The 23,610-nt window shown below is 46.3% G+C and overlaps 1 protein-coding gene across 2 annotated transcripts in view; it reads left to right on the top strand.

Annotated features, from left to right (window-relative positions):
- The first annotated feature begins 602 nt into the window (after positions 1 to 602).
- CCDC190 (coiled-coil domain containing 190) overlaps positions 603 to 23,610 on the top strand; it is a 204,994-nt gene continuing 181,986 nt past the window's right edge. For both annotated transcript variants that reach the window (XM_085601523.1, XM_085601525.1), the window contains exon 1: positions 603 to 745. The gene's annotated coding sequence lies outside the window, so the exon portion shown is untranslated. The remainder of the gene's footprint in view (positions 746 to 23,610) is intronic.

Below are 23,610 nucleotides of genomic sequence, written 5' to 3' on the forward strand. Positions count from 1 at the left end.
AAACCTCCCAAGTGTTGAGCCATAATATTGCTTATGGGAAGTTGTAAAATTTTGCTCGGCTTCATCAATGCAAAGTTTCAAATTTGCCCAACTTTGCAGGCGACGTTTTTATGTTCCCGCCACATATTAGCATGTGTCCCCTAGGCAAGGGAACATGGGAAAACTCTAAACGTGTGAAAATATGAACTAGTGACGGACAGTAAAGAAAACACTATTTCAAAAGGACTGAGGCTCCCCCAGGATGGCGCTCTCCATGTAAGGCTGAATGAAGACCGATGGGTTCTCCTGGTGCTGCAGTAGGTGAGGAAATGGGCAGATTCCATTGGACTGGAAGTCTGGATCTCTCTTAGATAAATGTGTGATTCACTTGTTCCTGCATACCCTGGGTCCTGAGGAGGTCAAACGCTGCTTTTGTGGAATGAGTCTGCCCTTTCATGCTTCCTGCTAATTGCCCACTACGACCTGTTTGATGCATAGACCTACTAACGCTGCGCTTCAGTGCAGAGCATGGAACACAGGGCACCATGGGAAGAAGCTGTGATGTCATAAAGCTCCAGGAAGGTGATAGGTCATAAAAAGCATGTGTTCAGGCTGATCTTCCCCTGGGATGCAGTCTGAATCAGAACCTCACAAAGAGTAGAGGGCACATAGAGATGAAGGGGATGGATACCAACGAAACGACACGTGGACCATTTTACTTCAAACAGCAATGATGTCTTCCTCGCAGCTAGCGAAGAAACATACTGTAAGTTTGTGCGCATGGATGTGTGTAGTTCTTTAGATATATATGTGCCTTTTACACAGATCTCTTAGTGCATGTATACACACATTTGTACACAGGGGCGGCTCCTCCGCTATGGCGGAGGAGTATCGCCGGACTGCTTCCTCGCAGTGCGAGAAGCCAAAACATAAAATGGTAATAACTTTTAGTTATTACTATTTTATGTTTGCTTTGCGGGCGACAGTTGGGCGGGGCTGCTCTGCTCTCCGAGCAGGGCAGGGGAGGAGTGGTTTGCCTACTCCTGAGTGCGCAAAGACTGTTTGGTCGGCCCTCTCGGGCCACCCAAACCAGTCATGCACACTTTGCCCTTCTCCACGGGGGCTGCATTGCAGACTAAATGGAGAACATGCCCACTCCTCTAGCCCCTGGCTGAGCGCTCCAGACCAATCACAACGCTGCATGCAGCATTGTGATTGGCTTTGGGGAGGGAGCCTGGCTGCCTGCTTCCTTTTCCTGTCGGAGGCAGGAGAGCAGGAGCAGAGAAGACACGGGACCCGGCGGAAAGGTAGGTTTAATTTTTTTATTTATTATGACCCCTCCACCCACTGCGCAACCCCCCTACCCACGCTTACCCCCCCGCCCACGAACCATGTCAGCCGCTACTGTTTGTACATATGTAATTGGATAGGTGAGTGTGTGTATCTCTATGCATGCATGAATGTATAGGTGTGTGCGCATACACAAGTGTGTGTATGTAGATGATTTACGTTTTATCAAGTGTACTGTCATACAGCCAATGGGGAGCTTGTATGTATGTGTGAATGTAGTTTTATAGTGCGCATACCTAGCTACAAAGCTATCCAACGCTTTCCCTACTGTTGCTCTCACTGGAATGAGAATAGTCGTTTTTACCCCTCCACTATCCAACACTTTCCCATCTGTTGCACTCTTTGGAGTGGGAATAGTAATTTTTTTACATCTTTGCTATCCAACACTTTCCCTACTGTTAAAATAGTACATTTAATTATTTTGCTATCCAACACTTTCTCTACTGATGCGCTTATTGTTTTGGGCAATTTAAGTTTAACTATTTGTTATAGTTTAATGTGTTCTAGAATTTTTTTACATTTAAATTATGTACATATATATTTTATTTTTATATAATTTTAAATTTTTTAAAATAAATTAAAGATAATAGTTCATTAATTATTTTAAAGTAAATATATATATATATATGTATGTATATTTTTTTTAAATTAAGTTTGTGTTATATTTTGTAAAAATGTATATTAAATGTCATATATTGTGTTAAAATTAATATTAATATTTAATATATTTAATATATACTATTTTATTTTATATATCAATATATTTAAATCAATATTTTTTACATCTATATTTTTACATCGATATTTTTGATTTGACATTTTTGTATTTACCTGTTTAGGTATAGGAGTCGATATTTTTGTATTCTGTATATATTGTTTTCGATATTTAGAACATCAATATTTTTTACATCGATATTCTATCAGTGAACCCTCCAGTACTACTGGCTATAGGATACATCAGATAGCATCCATGATGCAACTCACAATGATGTGGCAGCCCTCGGAACAGACTGCTTAGAGCCCTATCTGACATGTCACTGACTCAATCCCAGCTTTGCCTTTCCTTGAGGGTTGACTCTGACATGTGACTGGGACTGCCCCATTCTAATTGGCCTTCAGTGCTTCTAGCCTGAAGGGACATTACCTGATTCTCAAATAGGTTCACCCTCTTTTACTTGCAATAGCACCTTAATTGAGATATGGCACTATTGTTCCAATGTATGACACATGACTGCCAACAAACCTTGGCAGATTGAAGTCACGTTATGGAAGGACTAAGAGCATGGGTCGTTGAATCTTCTTCCTTCTGTGGTGATCCTGTGATTTTAAAAAAGGCGCAGTTGTGCTATTCCATATCAGAAAGTTGTCCAAGCTTCCACCTCACTTATCAAAGGATGCCATATAGCTCCATGTCAGTCGGACTCTGTTCTTCTCTTCCAGACCTTTATTTTCATTGCATTCTGATAGTTGTAATCTTGAAATGAAATTAAATGGAATTAAATTTCATAAAGCACTCAAATGCCCGAAGGCGTCTTGGTGCTAATAAAACACAGAAGGAGGATTAGTCGGCCAGGCTTGGCATGCTTCGATTGGGCCTGAATGCCCGATCACCAGGGATGGTTCCAGAAGGTGGGATGATGAAGCCAGGCCCTTCCAAATGGGCTGAGTGGCCAGTCCAAGGAGAAAGCACAGGTGAGAAGCCTCTGTTTACTTTTGTGGCTGGCTTTCTCTACCTAATCCCTGTATTTTGCACGGGGCAAATAAACCCTACCATGTAGCCTGGCAGACTGCCAGATTGGCGGATGTCTTGTTCTCCGCCCTCCTGATGGAGAACTGCCTGCTACATTTAGAGAATCCGGTCCACCTGGTATGGATTTCTGTAATTATAAAACACCCACTAGTGTGGCAGAGGACCTTTCATCACAGCTCATTGCCAAGCAGGCCGTTATGTTACCTTGCTCTGCATTTTATTTTGCTTATCAGAAACAAATGCCGAAAGCTCTGGTTTGTTTGCACAATAACTATGACTCTAATGTGCAGGAGCCTTTCTCCCAGCTTTCCGTCAGGCCATCCTTTACTTTCTATTCTTTAGTCGAGGCGAAGACAAATCAGTGGTGATAGCCTGCCATTAATAACATGGCACCATTGCCACTGTGACCAAGAACTTCTGTCGCTGACAGGCTGCTGGATCAAGGTTTTCCCAGGGGCGGTGCCTCCGTGAGGGCGTTTGGGGCGTTCCTGCTCTTATATTTAAGCCCCATGGCTCCCAAATTAAATGTACTGTATTAGGCTGCCCTCATTAGAAATATTTAAGTGCTTCAGCTGTCAGCCACATGGGCCGCTTGCAGCAACAGTAACACACTGAGTGAGATCGAGCAGACGAGCCGGCTGCCAGTGCGGTCCTGAGGGGGTGGGTCTTGAAACTCAAACAATGTTGCCATCAGACATGCACCTGACCGTACTACTACAGAAGCCAGAGCACCTAAGTGCGCATGTCGGGTTGGACAGCTCACTGGCTTTCTATCGCCAGCTCGACATGCACACTAGGCTTTTCTTACAGCTTTGCCAACGGTGCACATTAGTGAGCCAGGGGTGACTCAAAGCCGCAGCCCCCGGTCTCAGTAATGAGCAGTAAAGTTCCCTGCCCCAGCCAATCTTACCGCTGCAGCAACAGCAGGAGCAGCGTCAGGATTGGCTTACAGAGACCCGTGGTGTTATGAGGCGCCTCTGTATTCTGCAATGAGAATGCGACCTGAGGCAGCTGGGTGGTGGGAGGATGCTCTCTCCCCCTGGACTTTTCGTGCGGCACACAATGGGCGTTGGTTGGTGGTAATCTTAAATCCGCCTGAGTCCTGCAGAACCTGAGAACTTTCCACTTACTACAGGTAAATAAATGTACATAAATTAGCAGGTGGCCGTTGACTCACATGGAAGATACGAGTTCCATTAAGTTGGGCAACAGAAACCTCATTCGTCGTTATTTGCTTATTTTTTGGTATAGCTCCTCCCAGTGCCATGAGCTACTTCGAAGAGCTATGGTTAACGTACATAGTAAGATGCTTGTGCGAATAGAGCGATCAATTCTCTTCAGACAAGTCTGCATCCGATAGCTACTTTCGTGCATCACTGGAAAGCTTAACTGCTCTGCTGTACTGAAATAGAAATCTGCACTTGTTCTTCAACGTTTCTTTTGACACTGAAGGGTCATGTTTTCACTAGGCCTCCTGATTCGTGACTTGCACGCTCAGCATGCACTTGAACTGGGTTTGTGCCACACAAATGCCGCAGCGGTGCTTAGCCCTGCTTCAGCCTGCCTGGGCTCTGTTGTAATGGAAGATCTGGACTTGGCTCACTACAGTGTGGTGTGTCAGCAGTAATCCACCACTTATACATGCAGGCTATGTGACATGTCTTGTGAAGAGAAGGATTGATGTGAGGATAGGTGCATGTAAGTGAAAAGTATATAGCTTGGGATACTGATGGTGAATGGGAGATGTCACAAGCCACTGTTAAACAGTCAAAACTGTGCAGAAATTAGAGGTATTAGCATTCAAAACAATATGTGACAATAGCTAACCCGTGAACGTGTTTACATTTGTTGGAAAACTAAAAGCGAGACAGTTACAGGAAAAGATGGATTGTGAGATGCAATTTTTCCTGACATTTTGATTTAGAGTTGACAAATATAAATGGATTTTAAATAAAGTTAGTATGGGCACTATTCAGGTAGTGGAACTGAAGATGTATGCAAACTACACTGGGGAACAGTTAATGTGATTGATGCACACGCTTAAGAAAAATTATACACATTAGAAACAATTATCCAATATGGACTTCAGTTCTTCTTGCTTATTCATAGAGGATTCTTCCACTCCCAACGCGTTTTGTCGTTTGAGGGGTATAACCCATACGACTTCCTCAGGGCTGGGAGCAACATAAATATCAATTGTAACGGATTGTAATAATAATGGGCACCATACAAAAACATGCCCCAAAATTGTGTACCGGTGCAGAGGAATCACAGGTGCATACAGGTGCTTCATAGGTATAAACAAATGTGAAAGTTATAAATATAGCAACTTATACTATAATCTCAGAACCTAATAGACACATTGTGAGAACCAAAATTACAATTATGTTTTTGTGACAACATGATTTATAGCTAATAGTTGATTCATTCACCAACCCTAGTGAATTACATGCTTTGTGCAGCTAATACAAAATGATAAAAATAAATCTGTACCTCTATTTCTGTAGTATTGAGAACCTGTAATAGTACAAATTATACTAATTTAGCGAACTGCTAACTGCGTCACACTTGAGGCAAGATGAACCAAAGCACTAGTAAAATAATCATAGTGGTAACGATACCTTCCAAACTCTTGTATAGCCTCTAATAGTATCCTCCAATATCAGAATCGTACGTAGTCTTTATGACACAGCCAAAATATTTATGGCCCCAAAACGAAATGTCCTACAAAACATTATATAACATGGTGTTACCACTCGACTGATCAAAAACGCTAGTATACACAGCGAAAAAGACTTCACATCTCAGACGCTTACCCTATTGACGGCAATGCCGCGTCGTATATCAGTTCACTGACAAACGAGTTTGTTTCGTCAAATCGTATCCACAGTGCTTAGAATGTAAGAACAAAATAATTTTGTGGTTACTGCAATCCCTACACCACTCCGTACTTAAAACCAATTTAACTCAGCAGACAACCGCCCTGACCCGACTCACCTCACAAGCGTTATAGAAACCCGAGTGCAGGTAGCAAGTACTCCCAACATGCAATTGTTTCCGTATACATAGAAAAGGGGGAATGAAAATAAAAGAAGTCACTGGCGCCAAGCCGATAATTTTAAGCGCCATGTTTGAATATCTTTCAACAATATATCTGTTTAAATAAACTCAAGTTCCTAACAGTTATTGCCGCGCATCAATCGTATGTATCTCATACAGTATAAACAAATCCAGACACCAGTTTTAAATTCGAAATTGTACTCATATACAACTAATTGTCTCGGGCAAGAGTAAAAGCCCGTGTAATGATAGTAAATGCTATTGCCCAATGCCGCTCCCATGTAAGTACATAGGTAGCATAAAAAAGTGCCTATCTCTACAATTGTATTTATAGGCACCACGCAAACATAAAAATACACTACATATGACTTCCTGAATACAATCATATGCATAACGCTTAGAGCCAATATCTTGCAGTGATGTACCAAAAATGGTTATTTAGCAAGCTTAGACATGATAATCTAAGCCAACCTTAAACATATCCATAAAGAGTCAGATCATTTATGCTGCCATGTAATAATGTGATCACGTGTCATAGACATTATCGTATATCGTGGTTACGATAGATTCCGTTTGGTAAGCATTACTCTTCCAAATAGAATAAAGCTATTAAATCAAACCAGATCCACTAGCTAATGACAGAATAATAAAGTACCGACCACTCAATAAATCTCTAAAAACATGCACCCATGTGTGACAAAGTTAGGTATCAACACAAACAGGCCGTATAACACAATTGAAGGTATATTGATACAAAGGTAAAGAACCTGTCGTAATGGGAAAGTCCAAGCGCAGATAGTGCCCTCAAAGATTAAATTGAAAAGAGCATGTCAAGAAACAAGTAAAACCATAATGTATGATATTCAAACTACCAGACCTAATCAAAAATTACTTATTTAACCATGAACTCTATTATTAATCACCTAAAAAGTATTGCAGCTCCCGGTCATAATTAAGACCATCCTCCACCGCCTGCAAGCGCATGATCCACCGTGCCTCAAGTCTGCGCAGTTTCAGCTCTCTATTTCCAGCACGTGGATCAAGTGCAATATGTTCTATGCCATAAAATTGAAAGGATTTCATCTGACCTTGTGCTGTGCAATTATACACATGCTCAGCAATGGGATATCTCGCATCATAATTTTTAATAGCTCTCATGTGTTCACTAACCCGATCCTTTAAGGCTCTGGGCCGGATTCACAGAACTAACTTAAGACAAAATCCTAAGCTTACCACCATTTTGGTATTCACAGAATGCACTTACTGCTTTTGGTATTCACAGAATGCACTTACTACTTTTGGTATTCACAGAATGGATTTACGACTACTAACTTTACGTCCGCACTCGGGCTGGAAATTCCGGCCCGGAGGCGGAGCTTGCGGCCCGGAGGTGGAGCTTCCGGCCCAGAGGTGGGGCTTCCGGGCCAGAGGCGGAGCTTCCGGCCCAGAGGTGGAGATTTTGGCCATGGTTAAATCTCTGCCACTGGCCTGAATCCCCACCTCCGGGCCGGAAACTCCGCCTCCGGGCTGGAACCCCGCCTCTGGGCCGGAAGCCCCGCCTCCGGGCCAGAAGCTCCACCTCCGAGCCGGAATTTCCGGCCCGAGTGCGGACGTAAAGTTAGTAGTCGTAAATCCATTCTGTGAATACCAAAAGTAGTAAGTGCATTCTGTGAATACCAAAAGTAGTAAGTGCATTCTGTGAATACCAAAAGTAGTAAGTTTAGGATTTTGTCTTAAGTTAATTCTGTGAATCGGGCCCTCTGATTGTACTGCCTATATAGATTTTTTCACATTTGCATAGTATCACATATACTACATATTTGGTACTACAGCTAATATTAGACTGAATATTATATATGCGACCATGCTTGTCTTGAAACTGTTTGATTTTATCCTTAGCATATTTGCACATGCCACAGTGTCCACACTTGAAAAAAACCCTGGTAAGTTGCGTCAACCAAGTTCCTTGCTTATTGCCATAGGGATAACTAGGACTCAACTTGGATCCTAAGGTCCTGCCCTTACGAAATGTAATCTGCGGTTTATCTGTTAGGAATTGTCGCAGAGTCCTATCGGCTTGTAGAATATGCCAGTGTCAAGTGTGGACACTGTGGCATGTGCAAATATGCTAAGGATAAAATCAAACAGTTTCAAGACAAGCATGGTCGCATATATAATATTCAGTCTAATATTAACTGTAGTACCAAATATGTAGAATATATGCTACTATGCAAATGTGAAAAAATCTATATAGGCAGTACAATCAGAGGGCCCGATTCACAGAATTAACTTAAGACAAAATCCTAAACTTACTACTTTTGGTATTCACAGAATTAACTTACTACTTTTGGTATTCACAGAATGCACTTACTACTTTTGGTATTCACAGAATGGATTTACGACTACTAACTTTACGTCCGCACTCGGGGCGGAAATTCCGGCTCGGAGGCGGAGCTTCCGGCCCTGAGGCGGGGCCTCCGGCCCAGAGGCGGGGCTTCCGGCCCGGAGGCGGAGTTTCCGGCCCGGAGGTGGCCTGTTTGTGTTGATACCTAACTTTGTCACACATGGGTGCATGTTTTTAGAGATTTATTGAGTGGTCGGTACTTTATTATTCTGTTATTAGCTAGTGGATCTGGTTTGATTTAATAGCTTTATTCTATTTGGAAGAGTAATGCTTACCAAACGGAATCTATCGTAATCACGATATACGATAATGTCTATGACACGTGATCACATTATTACATGGCAGCATAAATGATCTGACTCTTTATGGATATGTTTAAGGTTGGCTTAGATTATCATGTCTAAGCTTGCTAAATAACCATTTTTGGTACATCACTGCAAGATATTGGCTCTAAGCGTTATGCATATGATTGTATTCAGGAAGTCATATGTAGTGTATTTTTATGTTTGCGTGGTGCCTATAAATACAATTGTAGAGATAGGCACTTTTTTATGCTACCTATGTACTTACATGGGAGCGGCATTGGGCAATAGCATTTACTATCATTACACGGGCTTATACTCTTGCCCGAGACAATTAGTTGTATATGAGTACAATTTCGAATTTAAAACTGGTGTCTGGATTTGTTTTTACTGTATGAGATACATACGATTGATGCGCGGCAATAACTGTTAGGAACTTGAGTTTATTTAAACAGATATATTGTTGAAAGATATTCAAACATGGCGCTTAAAATTATCGGCTTGGCGCCAGTGACTTCTTTTATTTTCATTCCCCCTTTTCTATGTATACGGAAACAATTGCATGTTGGGAGTACTTGCTACCTGCACTCGGGTTTCTATAACGCTTGTGAGGGGAGTCGGGTCAGGGCAGTTGTCTGCTGAGTTAAATTGGTTTTAAGTACAGAGTGGTGTAGGGATTGCAGTAACCACAAAATTATTTTGTTCTTAGATTCTACGCACTGTGGATACGATTTGACGAAACGTACTCGTTTGTCAGTGAACTGATATCCGACGCGGCATTGCCGTCAATAGGGTAAGCGTCTGAGATGTGAAGTCCTTTTCGCTGTGTATACTAGCGTTTTTGATCAGTCGAGTGGTAACACCACATGTTATATAATGTTTTGTAGGACATTTCGTTTTGGGGCCATAAATATTTGGGCTGTGTCATAAAGACTACGTACGATTCTGATATTGGAGGATATTATTAGCGGCTATACAAGAGTTTGGAAGGTATCGTTACCACTATGATTATTTTACTAGTGTATTGGTTCATCTTGCCTCAAGTGTGACGCAGTTAGCAGTTCGCTAAATTAGTATAATTTGTACTATTACAGGTTCTCAATACTACAGAAATAGAGGTACAGATTTATTTTTATCATTTTGTATTAGCTGCACAAAGCATGTAATTCACTAGGGTTGGTGAATGAATCAACTATTAGCTATAAATCATGTTGTCACAAAAACATAATTGTAATTTTGGTTCTCACAATGTTTCTATTAGGTTCTGAGATTATTGTATAAGTTGCTATATTTATAACTTTCACTTTTGTGTATACCTATGAAGCACCTGTATGCACCTGTGATTCCTCTGCACCGGTACACAATTTTGGGGCATGTTTTTGTATGTTGCCCATTATTATTACAATCCGTTACAATTGATATTTATGTTGCTTCCAGCCCTGAGGAAGTCGTATGGGTTAGACCCCTCAAACGACGAAACACGTTGGGAGTGGAAGAATCCTCTATGAATAAACAAGAAGAACTGAAATCCATATTGGATAATTGTTTCTAATGTGTATAATTTTTCTTAAGCGTGTGCATCAATCACATTGAATGTTATATCAATCTATGATTGAGCCTGTAGGGATTTTGGGTGGTGTTCCCTATATTGTTAGCACCGCTGTAGAATTTTCATTTCTATATCTGATTCTTTAACTAATTGTGTGCAATCTTGTTTGTAGCGCCATATATCCTCTTACACCCATCAATCATTGTTACACTGGGGAACAGTTTAGTTTTTGGGGTGTTAACCTTGTGTCGTTTAGGTTGTCAGGGATTTATGTAACAGGTTCTTTAACATGTTGAGCTAAGAAATATGAATTATTGTGATTATCTATCGTTGTGGACTGGAATACCCACATGCCGGTGCCTGCCCAGCGATTGGTCACAAGTGCCAAAAAATGCAACAGAGAAAACCACTTTGCCAGTGCCTGCATGAGTGGGCAATTCAAACATGAGCGAAGGAGACCAGCAAAACAATGAACAGCGACACACAGGTACAGTCAGATGGAGCAAGTCTGAAAGAGGCAGCAGAACGGCTATATCAGATGTCAAACGTACCAACAGAGTGTCGCACACCTGAGCACATCCAACTGGTAGACAAGCAACAGATAAAGAAAACAACAACGGTGTACATCGAGGTAGGAAATCACAGCACCAATTTTGTACTAGACAGTGGTACCACATGCAACATCATGTGCATGTCAGAATATGGAAAAATTAAACAGAAACTGACATTATCACCGTCCACTGTTGATGTCTTCACATGGGGCTCAAGGAAACCAGTGGTGAAGATGGGGAAGTTCGTAGGGACACTGAAATACAAAGAAAGATCGGTAAAAGAAGAAGAACATGTCCTACGCGGGGACATCCCAGCACCATGTTTACTGAGCAACATCACTGCTCAGGTGATGGGTCTCCTAGCAATGACATATCACATGTCAGAACGACACAACATCCTGAGAGAACACCCAGCAATACTACAGGGACTAGGAAAACTGAGAGACACGCAAATAACATTACACATCAATGAAGCAGTAAAGCCCGTGGCTCAACATCACTGAAGAGTGCCCATACTCCCGCAACCACAAGTGGAAGAGGAGATAAAAAGCTTACTGGAGCAAAACATCATAGAGCCGGCTGATGGACCAACTCCATGGGTATCTCCGATAGTCGCAGTACCCAAAAAGAACACATCAAAAATTTGCATTTGCGTTGACATGCGAATCCCCAAAATGCCAATTGAGGGGGAAAGACACCCAGGGCCTCACTTAAATGACATGATCAGCTGCCGCACTGGAGCATGTAGATTCTCAAAACTGGATCTGTGCAAAGGGCACCTTTAACTGAAGCTTGATCCACAATCATGATACATCACGGCATTCTCCACTCACATAGGTCTGTTTCGCTACAAGCAATTAAGCTTTAGAATATAGTCGGCGGCAGAAATATTTCAAGAAACAGTGAGACAAGTGCCCTGGCCTGTAAAAAACTGCCTTAAACTACAGCGATGATATCTTGGTTTTCGGACGCTCAGATGAGGAGCATGACAAAGCCCTAAGAGATGTCTGCAGTCAATTGGAACGAGCTGGCCTGAGTTTAAATGAGGACAAATGAGCTGCGAAGGAAGAACTACTTTTCTTCGGACACATCTGTTTGAAAAAAAGGAATGGGGCCAGATCCCAGCAAAGTGGAAACGCTGAAAAAACTAAGACCTCCAGCAGATGTAGCAGAAGTGAGGTCATTTCTTGGACTAGCAAGCTATTGCACTCAATACATAAAGGACTTTGCCACGTTGAGCACCCCACTTCAAGAACTCATGAAGAAGGGCCACAGATTTCTCTAGACCGTTGAATGCAACATGGCGTTTGAGGCCAACAGACATGCAGTCACAGAGGTAGATTATCTTGCATACTTCAACCTGTCGCTATGCACTGAGCTCATTGTTCACTCCAGCCCAGTGGGACTAGGAGCAATTCTAGCACAACACACGCCCAGAAGAGACTCGCACTGGCAAGTTATCATGCATGCAAGCAAGAGCTTATCGGAGATAGAAAAGGCATACTCGCAACCAGAGATGGAAAGCTTAGCAGTAGTATGGGCGTGTGAACACTACCACATGTTCATATGTGGAAAACCGTTCACCATTGTAACGGACCACTAAGCACTAGTAACAATCTATGGAAACCCCAACGCAAAAATTCCACCATGCATTGAGAGATGAGGAATAAGACTGATGGATTATGATTTCAAGATAGTGCACAAACCTGAAAAGGAACACAACCCAGCTGACTACATGTCACAGCATCCCCTACCACAGGCACCAGAGAACACATTCATGGCAGAAGAGTACCTAAACTTTGTGTTAAGACAGAACACTCCCGCTCCAATAACAATTGAAGAGCTGAAGCGAGAGACAACTAGAGATGCCACACTGCAAGCAGTCAAAGCAACAACAAAACAGCATAGATGGAGACACATAAACATCTGCAGTCCCATGGGAGAAGGAGTAAGAAGGGAAGACATGCTAGCATTAAAAAACATACAAGAAGAACTATTGGAAACTGAAAAGGGAGTTTTACTTAGGGGAACGATGATAGTGATACCAAAAAGCTGAAGAGGCAAACAGTGAATTTGGCGCATGAGTCCCACAGAGGCATAGTGGCAACAAAGAAGATGCTAAGGGAAAAGGTATGGTTTCCAGGCCTGGATCGACTAGTAGAAGACACAATAATGAACTGTCACCTATGTCAAGTAACGGGGAGGGCAGCAAAGGCAGAACAACTACACATGTCGGACCTGCCCGGTGCAGTGTGGACGACATTGGGAGATGATTTCTATGGGCCACTGGACACGGGCAACTATCTGCTCGTAGTAATTGATGTATACTCCAGATTCCCCATAGTACGACAAGTGTCATCAACATCAGCCATAGCAATGCTGCTGATATTTGATGATATATTTGCAGCATGGGGCTCCCACAAACAATGAAGACGGACAATGGGCCACCCTTCTCTGGAGAGGAGTTTTGCAGATTCATGGCGTACCTGGGCATCCACCACAGAAAGGTAACGCCTCTGTGGCCACAAGCAAATGGCATAGTAGAACGATTCATGGGAAACATCAAGAAAGCAGTTTAATGGGCCATTCTGGCACAGATTTAAGTGGGTCAGGCACTCTGCCAAATACTAAGAGACTACCGGAATACTCCACACAGTTCCACGGGATGATGCCCAGCAGAACTGGTGTTTGGAAGAACAAGCAGGATGATATTGCCCCAGCTGGAGGCAAAAGCGCCACCAGAGCACAAAAGCATTGTCGCCCGAGACCAAGAGGCCAAGGAAAAACTGAAACAATATGCAGACGCACGGCGGCATGCCACGCCATCGAAGCTGAAGGAAGGAGACTCAGTGCATGTGTGTCAACGACAAACAAGGAAGTCGGACAGCATCTTCTCCAGTGAACCACTCATGATAACAAATGTCAAAGGGCCTATGATAACAGCGGCAGCAGGTCCCTACAGGATCACCAGAAACAGCTCACATTTCAAAGAGCTAAGGACTTCGGATGAGGAAGAAGGAAAGGCAGCTCCTAGGAGCTGCGCAAACCCTATCAAAGAGGAAATAGATGACACGTTAGTAACAGCACACTGTGGTCAGAGACGGGATGAGGTTGAAGGAATACTGAATGAGTGAGCTGAAGTGTTGTTTTCCTGTGCTTGCCAAACTCTGCTTTGCACGTTTTACCCATATTGTCCTCAGGCTATTATTCTTAGGATTGCACACATTATGGTGTTGTGTCACATCTTATATTGGACATGTGGCCAGGGACGGCAGCTCTGCTAAGGTGGAAGAGTGTCGCCTGACTGCTTTGCAAGCAGTGTAAAAAGGAAAACTGAAACGATAATAACTAACATTATTATCGTTTTTTGTTTACTTTCTTGCTCGGGTGCAGGGCAGGGTGGGTGGGCCAGACTGGCTAGTGCAGGGGACAGGGGAAAGTGTAAAGCACTTTGCATCTTCCCCACCAGGCTGCATTAAACAGCCTGGTGGAGAACATGCAAAGCCTGCGTGCCCCTGTCTCAGACCATTAACAACGCTGCTTAAGACAGCATTGTGATTGGACAGGGAGTTCTGGGAGGCTGGGAGCCTCCTGCTATGGCGCAGAGGAGACAGAGCAGAGGCGGCAGCACCCGGCGGCACCCAGGTAAGTCCAGTAATTTTTATTTGCTTTATTTCCCCCTCCACTACTCCCCCCAGCACCTCTCCGCCTCACCACCTTCACTTAGTTGCGGCTGCTACTGCACTTGGCAGTGTTTATTCGAGTGCTATGGCCCTGTCACCACCCTTCAAAGAGTGATAACATGAAGAGGTTAGATCTTGCACACTTGTTACAGTTTGGTGTGGCAGTTTACGCCTCACTACTTTAACGTCCATCAGCCGCCAATGGGATTTCCAATAGCAAGGTCAACAGAGGCTCTATCATCAGAAACCTGGTGGGTCCCCCACCTCTAAATGCAGGCTCCCCGCCTTTAAACTGCGGTTTTAGTGAGCGAGAGCTCAGCCATTTTATGTTGAAGGTCCTGCTCTGCCAAACTCCAAATGATCCCCTTGGGCTATTAACTAGTCTTTTTAAATGAGTGAAAAGTCAGCAAAGCAACAATGAAAGTTACAGTTAACACATACCTCCTCCATCATGCAACACGGCAGGGTATGTAGCAATGCTGCAGACCAAAACAAAGGAGAAAATACAAACTCCCTTCACTAGGGAATTAAGAGACAGTGAAATGACAGTTTATCTGAGAAGTTTATTGTTTTTCCAAAAAATGTAAACTTATCATGGTAGGGTTTTCTTAACTTTCTTAGTGCTGTGAGATATTCATACATGCAGTGCTATTTAAGAAATCTACATTTAATATAATTTAAACAGAAACAATTTTGCATCTTGGTAACATGTTATGTTCAATCTTACCTTACCTCTTATTCTACTCAGTGCTCATGATGTGCACGTGTATGTTTGTGTCTGTATTAAGTCATCTTTAGTGATTAACATATAACCTGCGAGATACAGGTTTGAATTCCAGCCATCGAACTGAAAAAATGAGTATAGCTGAGATTGATTAATAGAAACATATGTCAATTTCAGTCCTTTAAAAGAACACAATCTGTGCTAGCACGTGCTAGGTAAAACAGGAAGAAAGTATATGTGGTTAATGACAAAAACGTTACATGAGAATTAAACAGAGTTAGCCTTGAATGACATGATTGAGTTGCCTCAAGGTCCCTAGTACATGGTGTAGAAAATACATCCAGAGTCTGGGAGTTAAATGCTACCTGTTATTCCACCCACAGAGTAGGCCTATAAAACATGGCATCAGGCACCTATTGTGCAATCCACAGAGTGAGCCTGTAAAATATGGCTTCCGTCCTACGCTACGTAGCATGACTGCAGCAGCCTAAAGACCTGCTATCAAACCTGTCGAAATACCCCTTTTTGACAGGCAGGAAACCCTGCTTCAAAATAGTAATGTCACCCCAAAGTACACCTTCTCACCCACTAGGTAGTGTGCCTGATATTTAAAAGTGGAACTTGTGAGAAAATAAAGTTGGAATGTTCCTCCAGTGACTTGACCACAAAAGCCATTTTTACTGGCAGGGCTCTAGCTGGATCCTAGAAAATGTAAAAGTAAAGATTATAAACTTTAATATAAAATAGTTATTCAATGACTAATGTTTAGGTAAATTAAAATTCCCATTCATTAGTTAAATCAGAATTTGAATATGTATTTAGGAAAAGTACATTTTAGGAAGGCATCTTTTCCCTGCCTGGAGCTCCTGGGGACTAATTTGCATTAGCTTTCCAGTCACGTACTTGAACTTAATGAGGTGTGAAAAGTGCTCCCAGAGTAGGAGCCTGAGTGTGCAGAGGTATTTGTCTTCCCTTTCCAGGAAGACCAGTTAGAGTGTACTCATAAATTTAATTAAACTGTAAAGGTACCTGCACTTTCACAAGTAAATGTAAGGTGAGGCTGGAGAAGGTAACCCTTGGTCCGTCCCTCCAGGGAGGCTTGCACCAAACCCAGTGGGAGGGAACAGGGGAGGTTGAGGAATCATTGAGGGTAAGAAGTCTGTGTCCCAAAGTTCTCCACATTAATTCCTAGCCTTAAATATTCTGCAGTTCACCTTTGCGGTTTTGCGTGGAAACATTAGCAGTGTGTAGCAGTGTACTAATGACGCTGTGGCTTGTCTGTGAATGTTTCTTCATTTGTTCTACACTTGCATTGCTCGACCTCGTTTCCAGAAGTTTCCATGCCCCTCATAGGATGGTGGGTCACATTTCAGCACAGGGGAGGCTATATGCAGTGGTACGTTTGTGGATTCACAACCAACTAATCACAAACCTAAGATGCAAAGACACTCTGCAAAACAACAACAAAGTAATATTGGGAGGGAGGGGGGCAAGCCAGCACGAGACCAATTTTTTGTGTGTGTAAAAGGCCACTTTATTGAAACAGGTGCATATCACAATTTATAACCTTGGCAACTGCCTTCCAAATCTAAAACCTCACTATACATGAATTTCCTGACCCCTTGTTCCCCCCCCCCCACCCCTACGATCCCCACATCAAATCCCCCACCCCAAAAAATACAACATAACATTCAATAACAATAATATTACACAATCCTACACAATATAGCATTTACAAATCCTAACCTCCCATGACCCAAATCCCTACCTGCCTTTGTGCGACTGTAACTAACCAACCTCTAATCTAAACTTAGCCTACCTGGTTACCCTTTTCCTGCTCCTGCTCACAAACTACCAACATTTAACTAAAAACTACAGCCAATCCTGGCCAACTTTCAACAACCTAGCCACCCAGGAAAAGGCGGGAGGGTAGGCGGAAACGCCACCTCCCCCATTTTTCTGCCCCCCCCGGCTCCTAGGAAACCCCCCCCTGTCAGCGCCTATGAACGCCCAACAGTCTGGCCAAAACTTCCCTCAATTCCAAACAAGTCCATGCCCAGCCGGGATAAATGGACCCCATCACCTCTGAAAAAATCCGGTGTGTCATACCTAATATCTCTGTGCGAAATCCTGAAAATACCCAACTGACGACAAAATCGCACCATTTCTGTATTAAGTTTTCACCTGGCCTTGTCCACCGCGTCCGGGTTCGCCGCCCCCTTCTAGACCCTACGAGGAATAAATTCCGTCCAAACGACAGCACAACCGGACCACTGACCCTTGATCAAAGCCAAATCCGCTTCATACATCTCATTAAAGCCAGGCCCGTTTCCCTCACCATATCATTCTCCCCCAAATGAAGCACCAAAGCATCGGGGCACCTACCAGCCACCAAAATCCCATTGAGAACTTGCAGCAACTCCTTCCACCGCATACCACCCCTTCCCCTCCAACAAACTGTAAACATTTCTTTATTAAAACCCAGGCTTTCCCCAAAATAGCTGGTGCGGGCCTGAATTTGCGCCCACTTCACAAAGGAATGGCCGACAATCCAAATAGACATCTCCCTGGCGAGGAGACCCATCACCAAACCTGAAACGAAAAACATGAATGAACAAGCACAACCGCGCTACAACCCCCAGATGCGCTGTGCACATAAAGCTGATAGCAGTCAGAAGTCCACCTACCCAACCTCATGATGTCCCCTCGCCCCCAGCCTAGAGTACTCGCCTCAGAAGCTGCCCCAATCCGAAACGAGGGGGTCTCAAAACCCTTCCCCTCGATCCCCAGCCCGCCTAGCGCCTTCCTCAGCACAGCCAAAAGCTGCAAGGCTTTTACACCTCGTCCATTCCCATGCCTAACATCAAAACCAACCGTATCCCCGTCAAAGACTTCCACCTCAAAACCCCACCGGTAAGTGCAAGCCGGATGATACTCTCCCACTTGCAAATAAACCCATTTTCCCCCTCCCCTCTGATCTGTCTTAGACTTTCTCAGCCAAATGCCGATCCTGTCCCTACAAAAAGACACCTCACTCCACAAAAGCCCCTGTTCAGCTTTCGTTCCCAACAATTCAGAAACCCGAAAGGCCCCGAAAAACATCCAGGACATCAGTGTGGAAAAAAGACAAGCTTCCACATCGTCCGAACATACCCCAGGCAAATCCCAGGCACCCTCTCTAAAAGCTCCCAGGACAGAGGCTTCTGAACCCTGGTTCATGGGCCCAACCTTCCAACATGCACGTCCCAAGTTCCCCCGCGGAGGGTGCATAACCCCACAACAACTTCCCGACGAAAGCAATCCCTGCCAGCTTACCCGCTATCGTAACCCTAGTCAAACTCCTCTCAATCAGATCCAATATAAACTGAATCACATCTTCCTGTCTAGCCTCAGGGGAGTCCCGCCGCATAGCGCCTGAGCGCAAAATTCCACCCACGCTGTCCTGTACACTGCTTTCGTGGATCACGCCAGAGAACCTAGAACCAGCTGCAACATCCTGTGTTGCCTACGTACCACAAATGCTGCGGCATTAGGGTCGGAGTCCTGTCCGCGTCCTTCGCGAGCCCACAGAATCTCCCCCACTGTGAACGAGACAAAGCATCCGCTATGTCATTGTCCACACCCGGCACATGCACTGCGCGAAAAGCGATATTATGCTGTAAGCAACCCAATACAAACACCCTCAACAGTTTCAAGACCTGTTCATCCCGGGCAGACTGGCGATTCACAATTTGAACAATTGCCATGTTGTCAATTCTGAAGGTTACCTTCCTGTGCGCCAGCTGGTCACCCCATAACGTGATCGCCACCACTAAAGGGAAAAACTCAAAAAAGGCAATGCTCCTGCCCCCATCCACCCACTCTGGAGGCCACCGCTCAGCACACCACCTCCCTAGCCAGTACATACCAAAGCCTGTGCTCCCCACCGCATTCGAAAAGATTTGGACATCCCAAAGCATGTCTCCCTCCATCATCAAGGGAATGCCATTGAAGTTCTGTAAGAAAAAGTGCCACATTCTCAAGTCCTCCCGCACCCCCGCTGACAGACGCACATGATGATGCAGAGGTCTCTGTCCCGCGAGTGCCCTGCCCAGTCGCCTACAAAATTTCCTCCCTACTCTCACCACCCTACATACAAAATTAAGGTGGCCCAGCAGCACCTGTATGTCCTTCACCGTGACTTTGTGTCTTGCCAACATTGTTGCCAGCAGCCCCAACATTTGCTGCTTTTTGTCTGCCGGAAGGCGTGCCTCCATCAACTGCGAATCCAACTCAATACCTAAAAAGGACAGAGCCATGCAGGGCCCCATAGTCTTCTCCGGTGCCAACGGCACGCCCAGTTCCTGATCTCATTGAAACTGTCCAGTGCCCCCTGGCAGTCCGCGGAGCCTGAGGTGCCAACAAACAAAAAGTCATCCAGGTAGTGCGTTACTCCTTGGTGACCCTTCCGTTCCGTAAATAACCACTGTAGGAACGTACTGAAACACTCAAAAAGTGCGCAAGACATAGAACAGCCCACCAGCAAAGCTTTGTTCACGTACCAGTGACCATTAAACTGGATACCCATAAGATCCCATTCATCTGGGTGGACTGGAAGCAGCCGGAAAGCTGACTTGATGTCGCACTTTGCCATCATCGCCATTGCGCCTGCGGTCACTGCCAGTGACATGGCTACGTCAACAGATGAATAATGGCCTCCCGCTCGTCGATGAAATCATTCACCGAACCTCCTTCAGGCCACGACAAGTGCTGTATTAGGCGAAACTGACCTTGTTCCTTTTTAGGCACCACTCTAATGGGTGACACAATCACATTTTATAGAGGCCAATCCTCAAAGGGTCCCGCCATGCGGCCCTCACGCACTTCCTTATCCAGCTTTTCTTGCACTACCGTAGAGTGCTCTCTTGCTGATTTCAAATTGTCTGCCCACCGTCTTGTCCTCGGTCCCTCGTACCCCAGTCTGAAACCTTCTAAAAACCCCACCCTCAAACGTTGAGCAGCCTCCACGTCAGTATACCCCTGTAAGGCTGCAATCAAATTGTCCACCTTAACCGGAGTACGAGCCCTTTGGCCCAGGCCCCTTAGCTCCTCGCCTTCCCGCGAGTTGCTGCTGCTGCTGTCCCCCCGACTTAAACCCTCCTGACTGCCACTGCTGTGTCCCTGGCTGCTGACCCTGGCCTCTCCCCCAACAATTGACCAACGCATGCCTACCTTCGCACCCGGAGCATTCGTGCCTGAAACGGCAGTACTCCCGGGTGCGCAAACGCATGTTGTAATCCCAACAAGCCCCTTTTGAACCTGGCTGTCCTCTTCCTACTCTGCCCACCCTCAGGTCGGGCCTCCCTGAAAGGGCCAATAAACGAGGGGAACCCCGCTGGCCGTGAAAATGGTTTTCCCAGACCCGGCTAAACCCATAGTGTGTTGCCACAAGTCCGTGTCCAGCTCACCCCACTTGGTCTCCAGGTCCCATGCCATGCGTGCCCGAAACTCCTAATCGTATTGCGCCCAGGCATAACCTCCCCCGGTAATCTGTACTTGAACATTGCCACAGACCTTTCTGGGAATTTCTCACAATACACGCTGGCATATATAAGGAAAGCCGCCGTCCAATTCTCGATCGTCAAAGGCACCTTTGGCCGTTTTGCCAATTCAAATTCCTCCTCCTTAGACCCCTCTTTGGCCCGAACTTCCCTGTGGAGGAGTTTAAGCATCTCAACATATTCCCCTTTCCATATCCGCTCCTTGTTAGACAACATCAAATGAGCGCCCAATGGCTTCGTGACTCCCATGTAGGGCAACCGTTTAATTCTCAACTCTTTACTTTCCAATTTAGTCTCCTTCTGCTTTGCCGGGATCTCTACTGTCACATTCTTATCCGTCCCACTGTCACCCGTGCTTATGGACGCCTTACCTGCGCCCTCCATGGACCCCTTACCTGGGTCCTCCGTCCCTACCCCTACATCCACCACATATGCCCCTTTGCTCAACCTACCCCCCCATTTCCCCGTCCCAGTCAGGCCCCCCCACGCCAACCGGCACCATTACAGGACGCAAGCGCGCTGACTGTTTACCTGGCGCCAAGGATTCCGCCCGTCGCTCCACTGTGCATCCTGGCCAAGTGGCCGACCTCTCCTCCCAGCGCGATGTCCGACCCGTGGGCCTCGCCTGGCGTCGTGACACCTTCAAAACACTACGCACAGCATTACTCGGCCCCTCCTCTCTCTCGCTTTCAACATCCCGCAACTCTCCCTCCTCCATACTATCCTCCTCGTAATCCAGCTCCTCCAGCCTAGCACCAACGGCTTTCCCCGCCGGGGGCGCATAATGCACCCTCCTAGCAACACATAACACCTCGCCGTCGTCGTTCCTCCTTCTGCGTTGTCCCCCGGACCGTTGCGGCCCAGTGGATGGTGGGCCGGTGAGCCTGCCCTGGGCCTACTTGTGCCAGCTGCGACGGGATCCCCCCCGGTACTGGGTACGCCGCCAAAGTCTCCACCCTCCCTTCTCCTTGGTGTTAATGGGCCGCTCCCAGCCCTGCCAAGTCTGGTACCCCGCGTCACTCCAGCGCCTGCAAAAGAAAGGAATGGTCTGGTGTGCTGGGCACCTCTCTCTTCTCCCTCCCATCCCAACTCCTCTTCATACCACCACCTAATGTGCTAGCCACCCATGCCCGCCCCACCGTGCTAAGGTCCACCAACCCCTCCACGTCCCCATCCTCCACCTCACTCCAATCCCAACCTACCACGCCCTGCCGACTCACACCACTTGGCCCCGCCTCCTCATCCCCCAGAACCTGCCCCAAACCCCCATGCGCACCTCCACTGCTGCCGTCCGATGACACAACCTCGACCCCTCCCCCCAACACCTCTGAACCCCCTCCCCGGCGGCACTCCCCAAGACCCCCATCTCCCTGCGCCCCCGAAACCCCCTCCGCCCACGAACAAAAAATGTCCAGGCCATCCCAGTCCCTCTCACTCCCCTCAGACAATTAGCAAAGGGGAAAACCCCCCTCCACAGCACCCCCCTGCCCCACTATAGCAGGCCCCACTAAACCCCCCAAAACGCCTGACTGCTTCTTTGCCCCCGCGCCCCCCTGGCTAAGGGGCTCCTCCAGCACCATCTGCCCAGGCCCCCTACTGGCCTGCACAGCATGCTGCACATCTTGTCGACCCCCTCTTCCCTTCCTCACATCGCCCCGCATCCCCCAGATGAGCCAGAGCCCCTCCCACCCCTCATTCACTAAGCCGAACACTCCCAACCGCCCGCGGGGCCGCTCTCCTTGCATAGGAGCGGCCCCTCTCAGATAGCGATCGCGGCGGGGATATGCGCAACGCGCTCCCCTGCCGTGCCTTCCCCCTCGCATGCCCCTTCGACACCAAGGCTTCTCTGCTCCCATGCCGCATCACCTCAGACCCCGGGGCAGCGCTGTCAATACCCGTGCCGCCCCGGTGCTGACCCAGACTCTCTGCGCATGGGGCCGCTCCCCTCGCATACGAGTGGCCCTGAACCACACGCGACCCAGGCGGGGAGACGCTAAACACGCTCCCCCATGTTGGGACACCGCCATCCGCCCCAGAGGCCCCCACACATCCCACCATCTACCGCAATCACCATCGGGACCGCGCTCCTGGCATCTGCACCACCCCGCCCACTCACCTTGGACGTGCCTGCTCTCCGGGGGGTGAACAAGCCGCGACGGCAGCTGCCACCCGGGCCGATGCGCGACTCACCGGGCGCGTGACAGTGGAGGCCTCTGGCATCATCATGTCGAGCCGGCCGGCCTCGCTCAGTAGCCTCACTGCCTCTAGCACAAGATAATCCTCGCCAGACATTCCGCCAACCAGAAAATCCGCCACAGCACCAGGATATATACTGCTGACCACAAGCTCCCACTAAGGCCCTGACAAACAAAAAAACCTACACTGCGCAGCGCTCCCAGCCACCAGGTCACCAAACCTAAAATGGTGGCTGGGGAGGCGCGAAAAAGCCCTATATACATTTTGGCTACTAACTGAAAATTGGGCTACAATTGGGCTAGTCCCAATGTAGCCCAATGTAACCAAAATGGCCGCTCGACGGCCAACCACTCCCCCTCTCAATCTGCCCGGGGGCAGACCTCACTGTGCTCGGCTGCCCCCCAAACCCCCTTTTTTCTCTCGATACTCAACGTTCACAGAAGCGCTGTGGATATGCTGTACATATGTGTACAGTACAGACAGGTGCATGACAGAAGTGCCGAGCCGGTGAGTGTGCTCTTT

Source organism: Triturus cristatus, chromosome 4_2, assembly GCF_964204655.1.
Source record: "Triturus cristatus chromosome 4_2, aTriCri1.1, whole genome shotgun sequence".
Classification (NCBI taxonomy): domain Eukaryota; kingdom Metazoa; phylum Chordata; class Amphibia; order Caudata; family Salamandridae; genus Triturus; species Triturus cristatus.